Source organism: Podarcis cretensis (genome assembly GCF_951804945.1).
Source record: "Podarcis cretensis genome assembly, chromosome: 14".
NCBI lineage: Eukaryota > Metazoa > Chordata > Lepidosauria > Squamata > Lacertidae > Podarcis > Podarcis cretensis.
Window position 1 is genome coordinate 14,264,436 of NC_137183.1, and position 17,877 is coordinate 14,282,312.

The 17,877-nt window shown below is 42.9% G+C and overlaps 1 protein-coding gene across 3 annotated transcripts in view; it reads right to left on the bottom strand.

Moving 5' to 3' along the window:
* FBN1 (fibrillin 1) overlaps positions 1-17,877 on the bottom strand; it is a 215,608-nt gene that overhangs the window by 158,004 nt on the left and 39,727 nt on the right. The window lies entirely within an intron of this gene.

Sequence of the window (17,877 nt, forward strand, 5' to 3'; positions counted from 1 at the left end):
TGCCCAGCTCCTGCCCAACGCCACCGCATGCCACCGCCCACTGCCTTACCTCCGGTACTTTGGCACCACAGTAGCAACTAGGCCGCAGCCTGCACTTCTGCCATGGGGCCTCTGTTGGGACCTACTGTGGCCGTGGGTGCAGCCGCAGTGGGCCCCAACAGAGGCCCCACTGCAAAGTCTCAGGCCGCAGCCCAGTTGCCAACACTGCGCACCTGTGCCATCATGATGCACCTCGAGGTCATGACGGCACAACACACACACACACACACACACTGGGCACCCACAGTCTGGGGCCCACGTTGGCGCCACTGGTCAGGGATGAAGAAACTGTGGTCCAGCAACACATGGTTCTGCGCCAATGAGCACTGTAATGTAAACTATGCATTTTAAAAAAGAAAACAGTTTCTTCCAAAATGAACTATGCTAAATGGGATGGATAGTTCGTGTTTTATTAGATTATTCAGATTACACTAAATATTATTCTTATACATCTCTTGCCCAAAGGACAATTTAAATCACTGTGCCCATGTCCCTTTACGTCTTTAGAGTTAAAGAGAATAAATTACAGAATTATACAACAAATTATATATATTGTCAAAAGTTTCCCTGCAGGAGTTCTGGCCTTGCAAGACTTAGTACTCTCTTTGCCAATTTAAACGTTTGCTTAGGGGGAAATTGTTTTTTTTAAAAAAACTTTATATAGAGAAAGGATATTTGGAGACCTAGAACAGCGATTCCCAAAGAGAGGTTCATCTCTGTGTTGATCACAGGCACTTGACACGATATGGATAAAGTTTGATATGCTTATGTTCCATTTAAATAATTTTTTTAAATGTTATGATCCTAGGACATTACAGTAGTGTAATATAAACCTACGTACTTTAAATGGCATAACTGCAGAATGGAGACTTTAGCTTGGCGTGAGGACTTGGTTTCGATCAGATGGATGAAACAGGGACTGAAACTTGGGAAGAGATGTGGGTTTTCAGAGCAACAGAGAAAGTATGTGAATCTGGGAGGCTGGGTTGGTGTTTTCAAGCATATTCCATGGAGTGCTGAACTCAGGAAAGATTCATGGGCGGCTTCTATAATTTTAGGGATAGGGGATAGGGATAGGCATGAGGAACAATCAGGAACTCTCCTTCCTGACAAAATCCTATTCCCATTCCACATAATTGGGCCCCGCGACACCTCTTCACTGCGTTGGCTACCTCTAGAAGGTCAGAAGGTCAGTGGTTCAAATCCCCGTGATGGGATGAGCTCCCGTTGCTCGGTCCCTGCTCCTGCCAACCTAGCAGTTCGGAAGCACGAAATGCAAGTAGATAAATAGGTACCGCTCCAGTGGGAAGGTAAACAACGTTTCCATGCGCTGCCCTGGTTCACCAGAAGTGGCTTAGTCATGCTGACCACATGACCCAGAAGCTGTACGCTGGCTCCCTCAGCCAATAAAGCCAGATGAGCACTGCGACCCCAGAGCCGCCTGCGACTGGACCTAATGGTCAGGGGTCCCTTTAGCTTTATTTTATTGTATTCTAATTGTTGACTGTTCTTCTCATTAAATTAGGAACACAGGAAGATGGCTTATATTGAGGTGGAATCCAGAAACATAAAAAAATGATGTGAAAATGCTTTTTTAAAAAAAGTTTTGAAAAAGTATATTGAATTTGCCATAGCTCACCATCGCCATCTCATGTCACATTTGTATAATGCACTTTACAAAACACTTTAAATGTTTTATTTGCAACTGTATAGCTGAGTCCTGAGTCAGACTATTGGGTCCATTTAGCTCAGTAGTGTCTACATAGACTGGAAGCGGCTCCCCAGGATTACAGACAGGGATTTCTGCTTTACCTAGAGATGCCAGAGATTTCACCTGGAAACTTCTGCAAAGCAATGCTGAACCATAGCCCTTCCCCATTTGTGATGTTTCAACGGAGTTTTATCATTTTCTGTACCTTGCCCTGTGCATTATGTAATTGATGAATGATGGATTATAACTGCAAATAATTAAGAAATAAATAATAATGTTATATAATTTTAAGCACCTAACAGAATGCTTGTGTGTGTACTGTATATATATGGAACAGCAGCCCTGCCTGAAGGATTACAATATATGCAGTGCTTGTAGCAAATCATTTCATAGAATCATAGTGCTGGAGATTTCTGTTCCTTTTCAGCCTCTGGGCTGGGGCTTAAGCCACAAGTTTGCTTTTGAACGATTCTGCTTTTCTTTCTTCATTTGATTACAGTAAGCTGTGTAATAGAGGGTGGAGGCCTTTGCTTGGTGTCCAAAGAAAGTGAGTAATAATTGACCTAATGTACAGAGCATATGAATAAACTATTCTTTTGGTTAAGAAATTTATGCTTTACAGGGTGTGCTGGAGTTCACATCCCTCTTCCACACCCCCCTCCCCATCTTCCAAAATTGCTTAAAATGCTCAGCTGCTCTATTAAATTTCTAATTCAACAAAAGAGTCAAATGCAAAGAATGCATGAGATAAAAACAGTTTGATTTGAATCCAATCACTGGGGAAAGGAATTGGTCTGTCTTGAAACAGCTGTTTAGAAAATTTGATCGAAATAACTGTCTCCCTTCATGGTAGTTCATATCAGGCCCCAAATTACAGAACACTTTACTTGGCGGAACTGACAAGAAGACACTGCAGAGGTTCAGATTGTCCCCTAGATATACAAGGTGTTATGATTTGCTGTGAGGAGGGGAGATGGTTTTTGTCTCCTTCTCAGCTGACCTCCTGAGTAAATTCAGGACCTCTCCTCTACATAGTTATTAGAGCTGGCGTTGCTGCAGAACATTTTCTCTGCCTGAAATACTATTTTAAAAAAATAGCAAATCAGCTGTTCTCTAGGAATTCTAAGAAATGACAAGGTGCATTGTATTGCACGTCTGAAACAAAATTTAATGCTCCTTAAAATCCAATTGCTGTTGACCAGCAGCTCAGCAGAGGCCCGGCTGTTGCACCTGCTTTCTTCCTCTCTACCTTTACGCGCACAAAAAAATACCTGCAGGGAATAAGGAGCATACATCCAGGCAACAGAAAAGCCAGCTTTCATTGCCCAGAGGCTCGCCTGAAGGATAGCTGTTGTGCCTGGCCTCTTCCTCTCACCATTAGACACCTGGATGGCTCAGTTGGTGAGGGCATGGTGCTGATAACGCCAAGGCTGCAGGTTCGATCCCGATATGGGACAGCTGCATATTTGGGTTGGACTAGATGATCCTCAGGGTCCCTTCCAACTCCACGATTCTATGAAACTATTATCTATAAAACACCTGCTGGCTGAAATTGATGGAAGTTGAGACTCCAACAACATCTAAAGAGCCCTAGGCTCCCATCACTCATTATAAAAGCTGCTGTGCATCTCTACACAGACCCCCAAATGCATTGATGCAGTTTTGTGTCTAGCTTACTGGGTTGGGGAATGCAAACAATAGTATCGAAGAGGCAATAAGAATATAGGCATGACTCTGTGCCCTAGTGAAGCACATGGGTATGCCACAAATGCACTCTTCCCGTTGCCTCTGACATCTGTGCAAGGGGTTGACCACCTTATATTTTAGCCGAGGGATCAAGAAGCTGTGGCTCTCCAGATGTTGGACTCCAAATCCCATCAGCCCCGACCAGCATGGTCAACGCTCAGGAATGATGAGAGTTGGAGTCTAACAGCATCTGGAGGGATATAAGTTACTCTACCTCATTTTAGTCTGGTACTTTTATCTTTCATTTCCCCCAGTGAGCTTAAGGAAGTGCGCATGGTTTGCTCTCCTCCAAATTAAAATTTGCAATGGCTCTGCAACTGAGAAAGAGTGACTGGCTGAAGGCCTCTCAGTGGGCTACATAGCTGAGCAGGTATGTGAACGTATGAGTTGGAATCTGCATTTTGCCCAGTAGAGCTGGTATAAAGGTAAAGGGACCCCTGACCATTAGGTCCAGTCGTGGCCGACTCTGGGGTTGTGGCACTCATCTCGCTTTATTGGCCGAGGGAGCCGGCGTACAGCTTCCGGGTCATGTGGCCAGCATGACTAAGCCGCTTCTGGTGAAGCAGAGCAGCGCACGGAAACGCTGTTTACCTTCCCGCTGGAGTGGTACCAATTTATCTACTTGCACTTGACGTGCTTTTGAACTGCTAGGTTGGCAGGAGCAGGGACCGAGCAACGGGAGCTCACCCCATCACGGGGATTCGAACCACCGACCTTCTGATCGGCAAGTCCTAGGCTCTGTGGTTTAACCCACAGCGCCACCCATGTCCAGAGCTGGCATACATCCGGTTTAAAAGAAAAGCTTTAAAAATCAAAGAAAAGACCCAAAACTTTTAGGAATGTGGTAACCCCAAGGTAGAGGCATATTTTAACTCAGTGACACACTCCGGTTCTGTTGGGGTTTTTTGGGTGGGGGTACAACTGAAGCTTTGTTTATATTTGCAGGTAACCTTCAGAAAGCCATTTGTTCTGTTGTGTTACTAAAGGTAGTCTTCCCTTCTAACATGACACTGTTTTTTCAGGAATGGGTTAGCAACTTCTAAATGCATCACCACAAACAGTTACTTGGCTCATTTCTGATGAAGAACTAGATCAAGATACAACAGAACCCAACTTGGCTTAAAGTACAAGCAAAGCATTTAAATAAATCAAAAGTAACCATAGACGTTAAAACAACATATACAAGATAATAGTGACATTAGATAAAACAAGTCTGTTTGCATCCCATGATTCTGCACAAAACTTAGGAAAAGCATGTAGTTTGGAAATGACTGAAGAATTCTGTTTTCTGATAATTATTTGCTTTAGTTAAGACACACAGAGAGTTCCCAGTTCTCTTGGCTATCGCTATAGGTTTCAAGGTGTGGGAGGGGGGGAATGCTTTATGAATTTGGGGGGGGGGAGGAAGACTGAGCAGAATTTGCTGCAGTCATGGTTTCAAATGCCTTAAATCAGTGTTTCCCAACCTTGGGGTTCCAGCTGTTTTTGGACTACAACTCCCATCATCCCTAGCTAGCAAGACCAGTGGTCAGGGATGATGGGAATTGTAGTTCAAAAACAGCTGGAGGCCCAAGGTTGGGAAACACTGCCTTAAATAACTCATTGACTCTCCCATATTAGCAGAAATGAAACAAATTAGCAAGTCTCTGCTATCCAGTTTGCAGAATGGATACAGACTGCACAATTCAGCTTCCCTTGGCATAGACTGAGGTTAATGGCCGGGAAATTTGGGGAGTTACTTTTATCAGTGCAGATGCATATTGGCCAAGTGTGTAAACACACCTCTGGGATGCTCTTCCCAGATAATCTCAGGTACCATTTGACAAGGTGAGATATGTTCCTTTCATGCTGTAGCCATACTCCTGAGACAGCTCTCAAAAGGATGGTTTTAGTGCGCTGCACTGATGCTCACGGCTGTGCCTCAACACACGATGGCAGGAACTGCTGGCATGGGAGCGTGACACATGCAAAGGAGAAAATATGGCTGTGTGGAGACCAGGCAGCCTCACTCACTGTCACAAATCAACACTGGCTCAGGATGAAATTACTAGCCTGCAGCATGAAATGGCAGGCTACCAGCTTCAGCGCAGGCAAAATACATCTGGGAAGCTGCAGAGTTGGGCATGCGGCTGGTAGCCTCTAGTCAGTATTCCTTATAAAGTGTGCCTCCTACTGACTCAGAAGGAGCAGCAATGGCATTAAGGACAATCTGGAGAACAGCAAGTTTGTTTGTTTGCTTATTTATTTCGAATTAAGATTTGAATAGGAGAAAAATGAAGACTGTATCTAGCTTGGAAACCATACAACGTAATCTCTGGTGGCAGAGCAAGCTTTGTGGATACTGTACAATGCTGTTGTCAAAAACAGATTGTTCAGTGACTATGTAAGAAGTGCAAGCCTGAGCAATATTTTGATGCCTGATATTACTTGCCATATCCTTTCTAGTAGCCCACTGATCTCTTCTTCAGCTCCCAATTGCTTTTTCTGCCTCTGAGTCCCAAAGCAAAATTGGCATGCAGCCTAATTCTACATGTTTACTCAGAAGGAAGTCCCATTCAGCTGACTGAAACTTACTCCTTGATTGAGACTTACTCCCTGGTGTGTTTAGGTTTGCAACCATAAGGTGCAATTTTACACACACCTACTTAAAAGTAAATGCATTGAACTCAAATGCACTTAATTCCAAGTAAGGAATTGAATCTTTAGGGAGATACATACATTTTCACAGTGATTTTTTTTTTTAAGGGTTTCAGAAGCAAAACACTTTACTGCCTGTAACTGCTGTCGTGCTGTAAAATATCATTCAGGCATTTTTATAAAACAAGAGGAAGGCTTTTTGCCTTGCATGAGATTGCTGAGGATGGAACTGACTGCAAGGTAAAAAGGCAAGATGAGGTCATTCTTGAAGTTGTAGCTGGGAGGGTTAGGGAGTTCCCCAAACCCAAGCCAGCAAAACACACAAGTATGTCCAGCCAATACAGTAAGAATCTTGGTGCAGGCTTTTGAGACACAAACAACAAATAGCTAGACAATATAAACATTTGGGAGGCTGTTCTTAGGGGGTGGGAGCTGATGTTCCCACCGAGCTGATGTTCCCATCCTTCTTAGCTGTTTTAATACCTTGGCACAAATATTTTTCTTCTTCCTTGCTTTATGCACACAGCTTTGCAATTTAGGCCAGCTAGGATCCAAAGTAATGCCCGTATGGAGGGAGGGGGATCAGAAAGGTGATTTAAAACCAAACCGTCTCTATCCCTAGAACTGTAGCTGAGTGTTAGCTCAGAACAAGAGAATGAAGCCCCCAAATTTAGGGTGTTTTGTGCCTGCACAGCAATTCAGGATTTTGCAGACTCCTGTAGTGCAGGTTCATCTCTCGTTCTCTCCTGGTGGAGAGAATAAAAAACTTACCTCGTGTATAAGATGAATTCTGCAGAAGACGAAATAAATCTGCCTTACGTAGTAGATGTTGATGGTTAGGAGTTTACTCTCCAAGAACTCAGTAAAATTTGTTCCAGAAAACACTTTCGCCAAATGCCGTCCCAACATACACCCAAAATTTTAACCAATAGTTAAACACTCTGCCTGTTGTAGCATCATTTCCATAAACTTAGGAAAGGGGCTCCCTTTCCAAATCTAACTACAGTGAAATGAAAAATTTAAGTGTCCCTAATAGAGTTCTTAAGGGACGCGGGTGGTGCTGTGGATTAAACCACAGAGCCTAGGACTTGCCAATCAGAAGGTCAGTGGTTCGAATCCCCGCAACGGGGTGAGCTCCCGTTGCTCGGTCCCTGCTCTTGCCAACCTAGCAGTTCAAAAGCACATCAAAGTGCAAGTAGATAAATAGGTACCACTCTGGCGGGAAGGTAAACGCTGTTTCCATGCGCTGCTCTGGTTCACCAGAAGCGGCTTAGTCATGCTGGCCACATGACCCGGAAGCTGTACGCCGGCTCCCTTGGCCAATAAAGCGAGATGAGCGCCGCAACCCCAGAGTCGGCCACGACTGGACCTAATGGTCAGGGATCCTTTAATAGAGTTCTTAACACTCTACTCTGAATATCTGGACAAAGCAATCCTAAACACGGATCCGTACTGCCAGGCAGGGGGGTTAGGATGGAGCAAAGATTTTTCTTCACCCGCTCCACCAGCAGCAGAGGCTCCACCCACTAGTGGCTGTTGTCCATGGGGATTGGTAGGGTAGAAGACTGGGAGGCCAACAGTAGGTGGAGTCAATGACAAGTGGCTTTGGAATGTGGCTCCACTGTTGTATTCAGTCTGACTGCTCTCTGGCCATAAGGTAAGTTTGCTCTCCAAATCAGGGATGAGGAACCTGTGAACCTCCAGATGACGCTGAACCCTGTCATTCCTGACCATTGTTCATGGTGGGTGAGGTGGCTGTGGGTTGTGAGTCCAAGAACATCTGGAAAGCTGCAACTTCCTTATCCCTTCGTCTAAGTTCCCTAATGTTTGGATGCCCAAAAATCTGAGTCTTATGTTCCCTCCTCAACATTTCACCAGAAGTGTTCAATTGGGATTGTCTGTCTAACATATGCTTTTTCTTGGCAGCAGAACATGACTCATCGGCAGCACACAGACTCAACAGACGCCACATGCAGTAAAGAACGAACACAAAATGTTCAGTATTGGGAGCACTTTGATAATCTAAGCATTAGATCATTTTCAGATGGCTGACGTTCTAGAAGTGACACGGTTTACTGATGTCACAAACCAACCCGGAAGTAACTGCAAGGGTGGCTGAGTTTTTATCAATAGCATCTCTTAAGAGTGGTGAATGGCACAATTTAGCAGGAAGAAACTCCAATGAAAATCCTCATTATTACATATCTCTACATGCCTGTTTATTTGTATATATTTTAAATTTTTATATACGGATGTTTTATGGTGGCCTATATTTGTAAAGCTTTGGCAAAGTAAGTAAAGAGCCAGTTTTTGAAAACTTGCTGCTTAGAATTAACCATCTTTTCTGACACGCTTTCTGGAAATGAATAAACATTATTCACATCTTTATGGTAAATATTTTGTCAACTGAGCTGATATTGACAGATTTCCACCACCTGCTTAAAAAAATAATCTATTTTCCCCCAATGTTTTCAAATGTAACACTAAGGTTTCTTGTTAGTTTACATCTCTTGGCTTGTCTAGAGAAGACAAACCATAGGCCCAGGTGGAGACAATACAGTATGTCAAATACACAATACAGTTTCATGGCTTCACCACACAACACATAGTACTACTGGTTGCAACCACATACTTCTCCATTCTCCTTCTGAGAAGCACAGCCCAGATCAGGAACGTGGGTGGGGGAAGAATCTACCATAATAAAATAAAATTGGAAGGTAATTCTATTAACCTATTCGATTTCTCCTGCACACATGTCAAAGCAAGTAAGTGATTTAGGAGCCCACCACAATCGCCACAAAGTCCTAATTGTTTTTTTCTGCAAGTGAATTGATTTTTTGCTTTTTGAAAATTCCAATTTACCCCTCTGCAGTCACAAGAATTCGGTTTCCTCTCTGGCAAAACATTGCCTTGGTCAAACAGATGCTGAATTCTATACAAGACCCAACTCTTCTGCTCTTTATACTGTGCATATTTATCTGCATTCATGAAGTCTGGGTGTCCCAAAAGGGAAGAAGCGTCAAGCGGGATGATGAAAACCTCTTAACCCAGCATTTCCAAATTCCAAGAGCAATCTGGAGGCCTGGATTCAAAGTTCCCTTCATAATTACACAAGAACTTGGCAGACTAGCATGGCTCATATCTCGGATATCTTGGGACAAATTCCATTGACACCCACATGATATCATGGTCATATTTGGCTATATGAATATGCGATGTCTCGAGTTAAAATGCCTCCCACTATAACGTTAAATGTGGCATGCCAAATCCTTCTTTTCTACCCTTTCTGGACAAAGTTGCACTATTTAAGCAATCTTGAACTCTAATATGACATAGTTCAATGTCAACCTAAGGTTTTGCAAGGACCCTGAAAAAAATGTTAGATTTGGGCTTTCTAGCAGCTAAAGTTTAGCAAAGCTTCAAAACCCCAAGGATGCATATTGTTGCTTTTATAAAACGTTTAGAAATATAATGTAAATGAGTGCAGAAATCTGCATCAGGGTATTTGGGCTGTACACAACTACATCCTACTCAGAGAATACTTGCTAAAATTACTGGACCTAGTGTGTCTTATCCTGAATATGGCTAGCATTGGATACAACTCTTTGCAATGACAGAGGTTAGAGATTTGAAAACTGAAAGGAAAACCCCCACTGCCTAATTCTAAACCCATTTACTTATATGGAAGACCCAGTTAGATTAATTGATCTCCTTTCCAAGTAAAAGTGCTTGGGATCACAGGTCAACAGCAACTCTACTGAGAAATAAATGCCATAGAGTTCAGTCAGGGATACTCCTAGCAGAGACAGGCCCTGGTGGGGAGTACAAAAATGTGTAATTTCTAATGTAGCTATTGCAGTAAAGGGATTGGGGGGGGGGGTGATACAGCTCCTTGCCAAGAGTTCAAGGGATTCCCAGGTAACTGCATATAGAGCGACAGCCTAGATCTCCCTTTCTGAGATTTTTCAAAGAATCTTTTACTTTTTATTCAAACAAAAGATCCCAAAGCAGATCTCCGCCTCCATATAGCACATTCAATACAAATTCTGCATTCTCTGTTTAACAGTTTGCAATCAGATTGTTCTCTTATATCATCTACTTCATTCCGTATACCTTATTTAGGCCTCTTTCCCTACAATCCTATTCCAGTGCCAAATAGAACAAGCAGACACAAAAGAAATACAGGAAAGCTACTTGTTTCTTACAAAACTTCCAGAGATCAGCTGGAAGTGTGAACATATCTATTGCAAATGTTATTAATCATTGTTGAATAGTCATTTCCTCCCTTTCACACACACATACCCCATAATTGCAACTGCAAATTCAAGCTTAACACAACATGAATTATATTTCCCAACAGAAAATCATAATCAAGCAGTATTTTCAAATTCAAGATCTGTTATTTCTGATACCCCAAAGAGAGATAAATTATGAAGTGGATGCCAAAACTCTCGAATTTGGGTTTCCTCATAGACAAATCAAATAGACAATTCAGAATTTAACCATGATTGCTTTTTTTTAATAACCATGTCTACTTAAGATTAATGGGACGCGGGTGGCGCTGTGGTCTAAACCACAGAGCCTAGGGCTTGCCGATCAGAAGGTTGGTGGTTCGAATCCCAGCAACAGGGTGAGTTCCCGTTGCTTGGTCCCTGCTCCTGCCCACCTAGCAGTTTGAAAGCACATCAAAGTGCAAGTAGATAAATAGGTACCGCTCCGGTGGGAAGGTAAATGGCATTTAGGTGTGCTGCTCTGGTTTGCCAGAAGTGGCTTAGTCATGCTGGCCACATGCCCTGGAAGCTGTACGCTGGCTCACTCGGCCAGTAAAGCGAGATGAGCGCCGCAACCCCAGAGTCGTTTGCGAGTGGACCAAACAGTCAGGGGTCCCTTTACTTAAGGTTACAGTCCTAGATACCCATAATGCACCAGGGAAAAAGAACATCTACGGGCAGAGATCTTTTGATCACCAGGCAGAACAAACAAACAGGTTTTAAACTGGGAACACTCTGACAGTTGAAATTAAAAATAAATAAATCATACCACCACTGGTTGTGTGTACACTTCTTCCCTGGGTTGTCTATGAATTATCTAGTATGATGCTCTTAGTGGCTGTGTTCGGATGTCACAATTAACCATGGTTTATCATTACAGGAATGAGTCTAGGTAAGCTTTGGGCTCACAAACTCCTCCTACTTGCATGGAGGAGTTCAGATGTTTTCCGTTTTAAAATTAACCACAGCTTGTTGCATTGTCCAAATCCAAGAAACTGGAGTTAATCTTAACTATGGCTTGTTTGAAAGAAGCCAACTTTAAGCCATTGGTTATAAAGCGGGTTTATTTTGATAAGCCATGATTAACATTAACCGCAGTTTAGGTGGGCATAATGCTAAACTTTGGTTATGAAAGTTCCATTTGAATGAGCAGCAAAAGCTTTCAGTCTCCTCACAGTCACAGCAAGAAGGGAGGGAGGGGTTTGCCAAAGCTCATTCAAGTAATGGAAAACCATAGTTCATTATGACACCCAAATGTAGTCAATGGCCTGATTTAGATTATCATCCAAGGATTCAATCGTCCAAACAAAGCCATTCTCTGTTTTGAAGGTGAATGTTCTGCTAATGACTTACTTAATTGAATTGATTTATTCAGAAATACTCTCAATTGTTTTATCTAGAAATGCACTATTTCTAAACAGAGAAAATAACTATCTGTGAAGTTAACCATCAGTGTGCATTAACTATCTGTGTAGTCATGAAATACTACTGTGAAAGCTTTATATTTTAGAACCTCTCTCACAAAAATATGAATATTTTAGAACCTCTCTCACAAAAATATGAAGCCGCTTACACTATCCTAGTGTGGCCCTATTGTTCAGGTATCTTAACAGCTATGCTGCTCAGCATAGTTCATAGCTTCTCTGAGTTCTTCAAGCCCCTTCGCCACGGCAAGGCAGTGATCCATGAAGGGGATCTTAACAGGTATCTTAACAGCTATGCTTTTCCCAGTAGTGATGTATGGAAGTGAGAGCTGGACCATAAAGAAGGCTGATCACCGAAGAATTGATGCTTTTGAATTATGGTGCTGGAGGAGACTCTTGAGAGTCCCATGGACTGCAAGAAGATCAAACCTCTCCATTCTGAAGGAAATCAGCCCTGAGTGCTCACTGGAAGGACAGATTGTGAAGCTGAGGCTCCAGTACTTTGGCCACCTCATGAGAAGAGAAGACTCCCTGGAGAAGACCCTGATGTTGGGAAAGATGGCACAAGGAGAAGGGGGCGACAGAGGACGAGATGGTTGGATAGTGTTTTCGAGGTTACCAGCATGAGTCTGACCAAGCTGCGGGGGGCAGTGGAGGACAGGAGTGCCTGGCGTTCTCTGGTTCATGGGGTCACGAAGAGTCGGACACGACTAAACGACTAAACAACAACAACAACAGCTATGCTAGATAAACGTTTATGTCACTTATTTATATTAAAGTCCAGGAAAGAAATGTAGTGTATGTCTTTGTCATCAAATGTACTGCTTAGAAGACAGTTCTAAAAAGGGTTTTCTTGAGGGAGGGGGGATACCAGTAATTATAGGTTATAATACTAGTTTAAATGCAACAAATGTTTTCGGGAAATGACTTGTACTTTTATCTACACTTTGCTGCTTGCTTTCCATACCACTCTCAGGGTGCATAGTCTTTTCTGCAAATTATGCCAGTTATATAAGAACACAGTAGTAAAGTTGCATTGCTTCAATATTGCCCAGTTTGCATTTTTGCCAAAGTTCTTTGGACGTTATTTTTTTTTTTTTTTTAATGAGGGCTGCAGACTTTAGTAGATTTAACTGGTAGGATATGCAAATATATATTTAAATCTATAAAATAAAAAGCAATGAGATAGTCAGCTGAAATGGTTTAGCAGCCCTGATTTTTACCTTTTGCCTTTGCTAGACTCACAAGGTGATCAAAATTCTGAAATATATATCCTGCTGCAGAGAAAGAGAGCCGGACAGGACTGATGCGGTGAAGGAAAGCCAGACATTGTTTGCACATGCAGTACATACACGAGGGAGGTACATGCTACAATCTTAATATTTGAAGTGACTGGAGTCCAAGCCTGCTGTCGTCTGACTCAAAAGGAAACTCTGGGTGGGAGCATGATTCTGCCTGTACTTTCCACTGCATTTAGAAACAGAAATATAGGGATCACCAAAGGTCTGAACCTGTGGAGAACCACTGGCACTCAGTGTAGATAATGCTAAGCTCAATAGACCAAAGCTCTGCCTTGGCAGAAATCAGCTTCCTATGTATGTACCTATAAGAAGAAGAAGAAGAAGAGTTTGGATTTGATATCCCGCCTTTCACTCCCCTTAAGGAGTCTCAAAGTGGCTAACATTCTCCTTTCCCTTCCTCCCCCACAACAAACACTCTGTGAGGTGAGTGGGGCTGAGAGACTTCAGAGAAGTGTGACTGGCCCAAAGTCACCCAGCAGCTGCATGTGGAGGAGCGGAGACGCGAACCTGGTTCCCCAGATTACGATACTACCGCTCTTAACCACTACACCATACTGGCTAACAACTCCCAAATGTTACTAGAAATGCCTTAATACTATCTCATTTCAGTTTACATCCCTGTGTGGAGCTTCAGTTTGTAATGTAATTTCTTCTACAGTTTGATAGGACTAGATGTCCCTTGAAGTCTCTTCCATCCCTGCAGTTTTCAATGTATCAGTATTAAGTCAGCCTTGCAATCAACAACTTGGTTGGCACCTGAAGGCAACCAGCAATTCCATGCAGATGTGTGAATGGGCTGAGCCAGGAGTAACAAATCTCTCCTTTCCTCTGCCATCAGTGCACTTGATTTCCATGTTGGCTGAGGAGGAAGAGGTGGTGGCCGAGGACCATTTGGGTATGCTAGGGCAGAAGGCAGGGAAACCAACCATAGGGAGAGCCAGAGGAAAGGACAGGCAGTCAACTAATTTTGTCTCCATCCTCTTCCCTGTTCAGGGCATGACTAAGACTAAGGAGGAAGGTGGCTGGCAGTGCCACCCCCTGGACTGGATTTTAAGAAAGCAGGTAGGCAATCTGCTGGCTGAGGACAGACTGCATTGGGGGGGGGTGGTACCCATTTGCCCTAACAGAGAGGGCTCAACTAGGAGGATGGGAAGCTCATTCTGCAGCCAAGATCCTCTTCTATCAGCCTGTTTGCTGGAAGGCTTTTTAAATAGCCTGCTAAGAGGCTTGAATTCTGCGTTTCCATGCTGACTCCCACTAACTTTTGTGCGCCTATTTACAAGGCTGTATGCAATAGGCTTGGAATTACTTCCATCCAGTAGCCGATGATGTGATACACAGATATGCCCATAAGTTTTTGTAATAAAGCAGAAATGCTATTTGCCCAATTTTACTACATTAAGGACTTAATATCTAAAGGTGGGCTATAACTATTGTAAACAAATAAAAACATGATGGAATAAAAAGACATTAAGTTTAACAACATGTTTGGAACACAGTCCATCTGAGAGCCATGAAGGGTGAATGAAATGTTTTTAATGAGTTTTTAATGTTTTTAATGAATTTCAAAATAGTCAATTGGCTCAAATTGATGAGTACTTGTGACTAATGATGGCATCTGTCAACAGGCTGGCTGCTCTGGAGCTATCAAAACTAAGGTTACCAGATTTTTTTCAAGGAATCCAAGGACCCTTTTCAACTTCCTACTAAATAGATGGATTTTGTCAGGGGACTGATTTGTAAATCCAGGGACTGTCCCTGGGAAGTGGTGACGTCTAGTAACCTTAATTAAAACCTTTCAATCTTTTTAGTGTTTAGGTTGCCTACTCTATACTCACAAAAATCAGCTGCTATGTCTTGAACAAACACTGATTTGTTACTCCCTGTTACACTGGTTGGCAAAATGAACCAGTTGGCTTTGCCACTGGTTGGCAGAAAAAAAAACTGTACACAATCCCAATCAAGGTATAAACACCACAAGTCAGATTCCTCCAGATCCTAGAAATCCCAAAGTGACAACCCCATGTGACCATGTGTATTTGGGATTTTTAGAAACGTATAAATAGAAAAGTGGTATGCATCCTTAAGTCTGGCAGTTGTTGATTCAGATTTAATCCCAAAACTGTTTCTCTGTTGCATCTTCAGTACCAGTATCACAAAGGGATGAGCCACAGTTCAGTGGTAGAGTATCTGCTTTGCAATCCCTGGCATCACCCCGTAGAGCTGAGAGGGGATCCTGTCTGAAACCCTGGAGAGCTGCTGCCAGTCAGCGTAAACAATACTGAACTAGATGGACCAGTGGTCTGACTCAGCACAAGGCAGCTTCCATTGATTCCCATGAAGTCCCCCTTCCCCTTCACAGAGCTACAGTATGGGAGGGGGAATTAGCTGAATGCAAAAACTGACCAGTCAAAATAAGTCAGCATGGGTGTGATCATGTCTCATTCAGCATTTTTTAAGCCTTGCTAATTTCTATGCAGCAACGTGGGTGGTGCTGTGGGTTAAACCACAGAGCCTAGGACTTGCCGATCAGAAGGTCGGCAGTTCGAATCCCCATGGTGGGGTGAGCTCCCGTTGCTCGGTCCCTGCTCCTGCCAACCTAGCAGTTCGAAAGCACCTCAAAGTGCAAGTAGATAAATAGGTACCACTCTAGCGGGAAGGTAAACGGCGTTTCCATGCGCTGCTCTGGTTCTCCAGAAGCGGCTTATTCATGCTGGCCACATGACCCGGAAGCTGTACACCAGCTCCCTCGGCCAATAAAGCGAGATGAGCGCCGCAACCCCAGAGTTGGCCACGACTGGACCTAATGGTCAGGGGTCCCTTTACTAATTTCTATGCAATAAGTTTAGCATGGGGTTAAGACTCGGACGTCTGGCTCAAGTGCACCCCATCATTTTAATGCTGGGTTTAAACAACAAACATGGGGTGCACGGATTTGTTCAAATTTTGTAAGTATACGGACAACCCTGCTCAGAGCCAAATGCATGAGACCTCTCTCTGCTGTTTTCCTCTCTGTGGCTGAACACAGTATAAACAGTCCTTCCACTGCTCCTAACATTTGGCTGCTCTCTGTAACCACCTATTTTTCCTGTGTGGAAGAGTTAACCGTAATGCTGGATCCAATCCTACCCTGGCTTGTAACAGTTTGCATTCAAACTGCTCTCTGTAGCTACTGGAGTTTCTCCCAGGTTTAGGCTTGAACAGAGCCTACATACATATGAGAGAGAAAGGTGGACTTGCTTGACTGAGTATATAATAGTCTTCTTTATATGTAACCCATCGTATGAATTTTCCAGACACCAAGTTAGCCCATTTGTTCAAATTAAAACATACGTTATCTGCAAAAATACAAAAACAGCCAAACGATAACTACAGTTAAACAGCTATTGCTGTCATCTCTCTCCAGAATGCTCTTAAACTTGATTTAATTTCCTTGAACTACTTCGGGCACAGCAGATAAGTAGGGCTGTGTTCTCATCTGGAAACAGCTGTGTGTGTTGCTATGGCTACCCAAGCAAAAAAAAAGTTCACAAAACTGATAACAAACTCATACAAGTTTTACAGAAGAAGAACTCTGCAAAGCTAGTCAAAACAAAGCACGAGACTTGAGGCGGGATATAGTATAACTCCAATACTTAAGTGTAGCTCCAATTGCCAAAACATTGCCCAAGACATTCTGTGTATATTAAACAGCAAGCTGAAATGTACGTGATTGCATTCATTTTACTGGCCAGCTTTTACAGATAAAAATGAAAAATGAAACAAAATGAACTCCCAAGTTTCCTTTGCCTTTCATCCTCATCCCCATCTTTAAATAAAAAGTATGCAGACCTCCAACACATCTAAATTCCAGCAGGGGTGGCCAAAATTCAGTCCTAAAAGTGCACGTATAGCACTGAATCTCTAAAGTCCTGCACCTCAAATTCTGTACAGGTTCAAAGTGGGTCATCCCTTCATCAACATCACAGTCGTAAATAAAACCTCACACACATACTGAACCATATGGTACTGTGGAAACAAAGGCACAACCATTGCTGTGTCCTAAGTACACCAGTGCCTTGCTCCACGTCAGAGAAAGTGTTGCCATCTTCTTCCTGACAATAGGAAATGAAGCTGCTGAGGAGCTATAATGATAGATAACAAATGCTGCACCTGTTGAATTTCTGCCTCTCGGGCAGCTGATTAAAAGCACAGAAGCTTCATCAGAGAGGGAAACGGCAGCCTGACTGTGAGGCGAAAGAGGGAAACTTGGTTGCTTAGCAATCATAGAACAGGCCTTTGCGCCAAGAAGCAATATAGAAGTAAGGATAACGTCCGCACATTGCAAAAAACAACAACCTGGAGAATATACCAAAAGGATCTTATGGGAGTAAGGAACACAGACTGCACCTCTCCACTGGCCTCTTCTAAGATTTGAAATAATTGCTCTGTGTGGATTCACCAGAGGGTTATAGTGTCATAGTAGGCAAGGACATGCTATCCTGGAACTGCAATAAGAGGAAGTACAAATAACACAAATTTATTTCTTCCCCTGCTTTGTTTTAACATACAAAGCTGCCCTGAATCCTGTTGGTAATAAGAAGCTATTTCCTCACTCCATCACCTGCCACAGTTTCATTTGCCTTCTTTAATCAGATTTTTTAAAAAAACAAGTCTTCCAGAAACATATTGTTCCTTCATCTTAATTCATCACACTCGGCAAACAATAAAAAAAAACCCAGAAACTTAACTCATACTGACTCATTCAG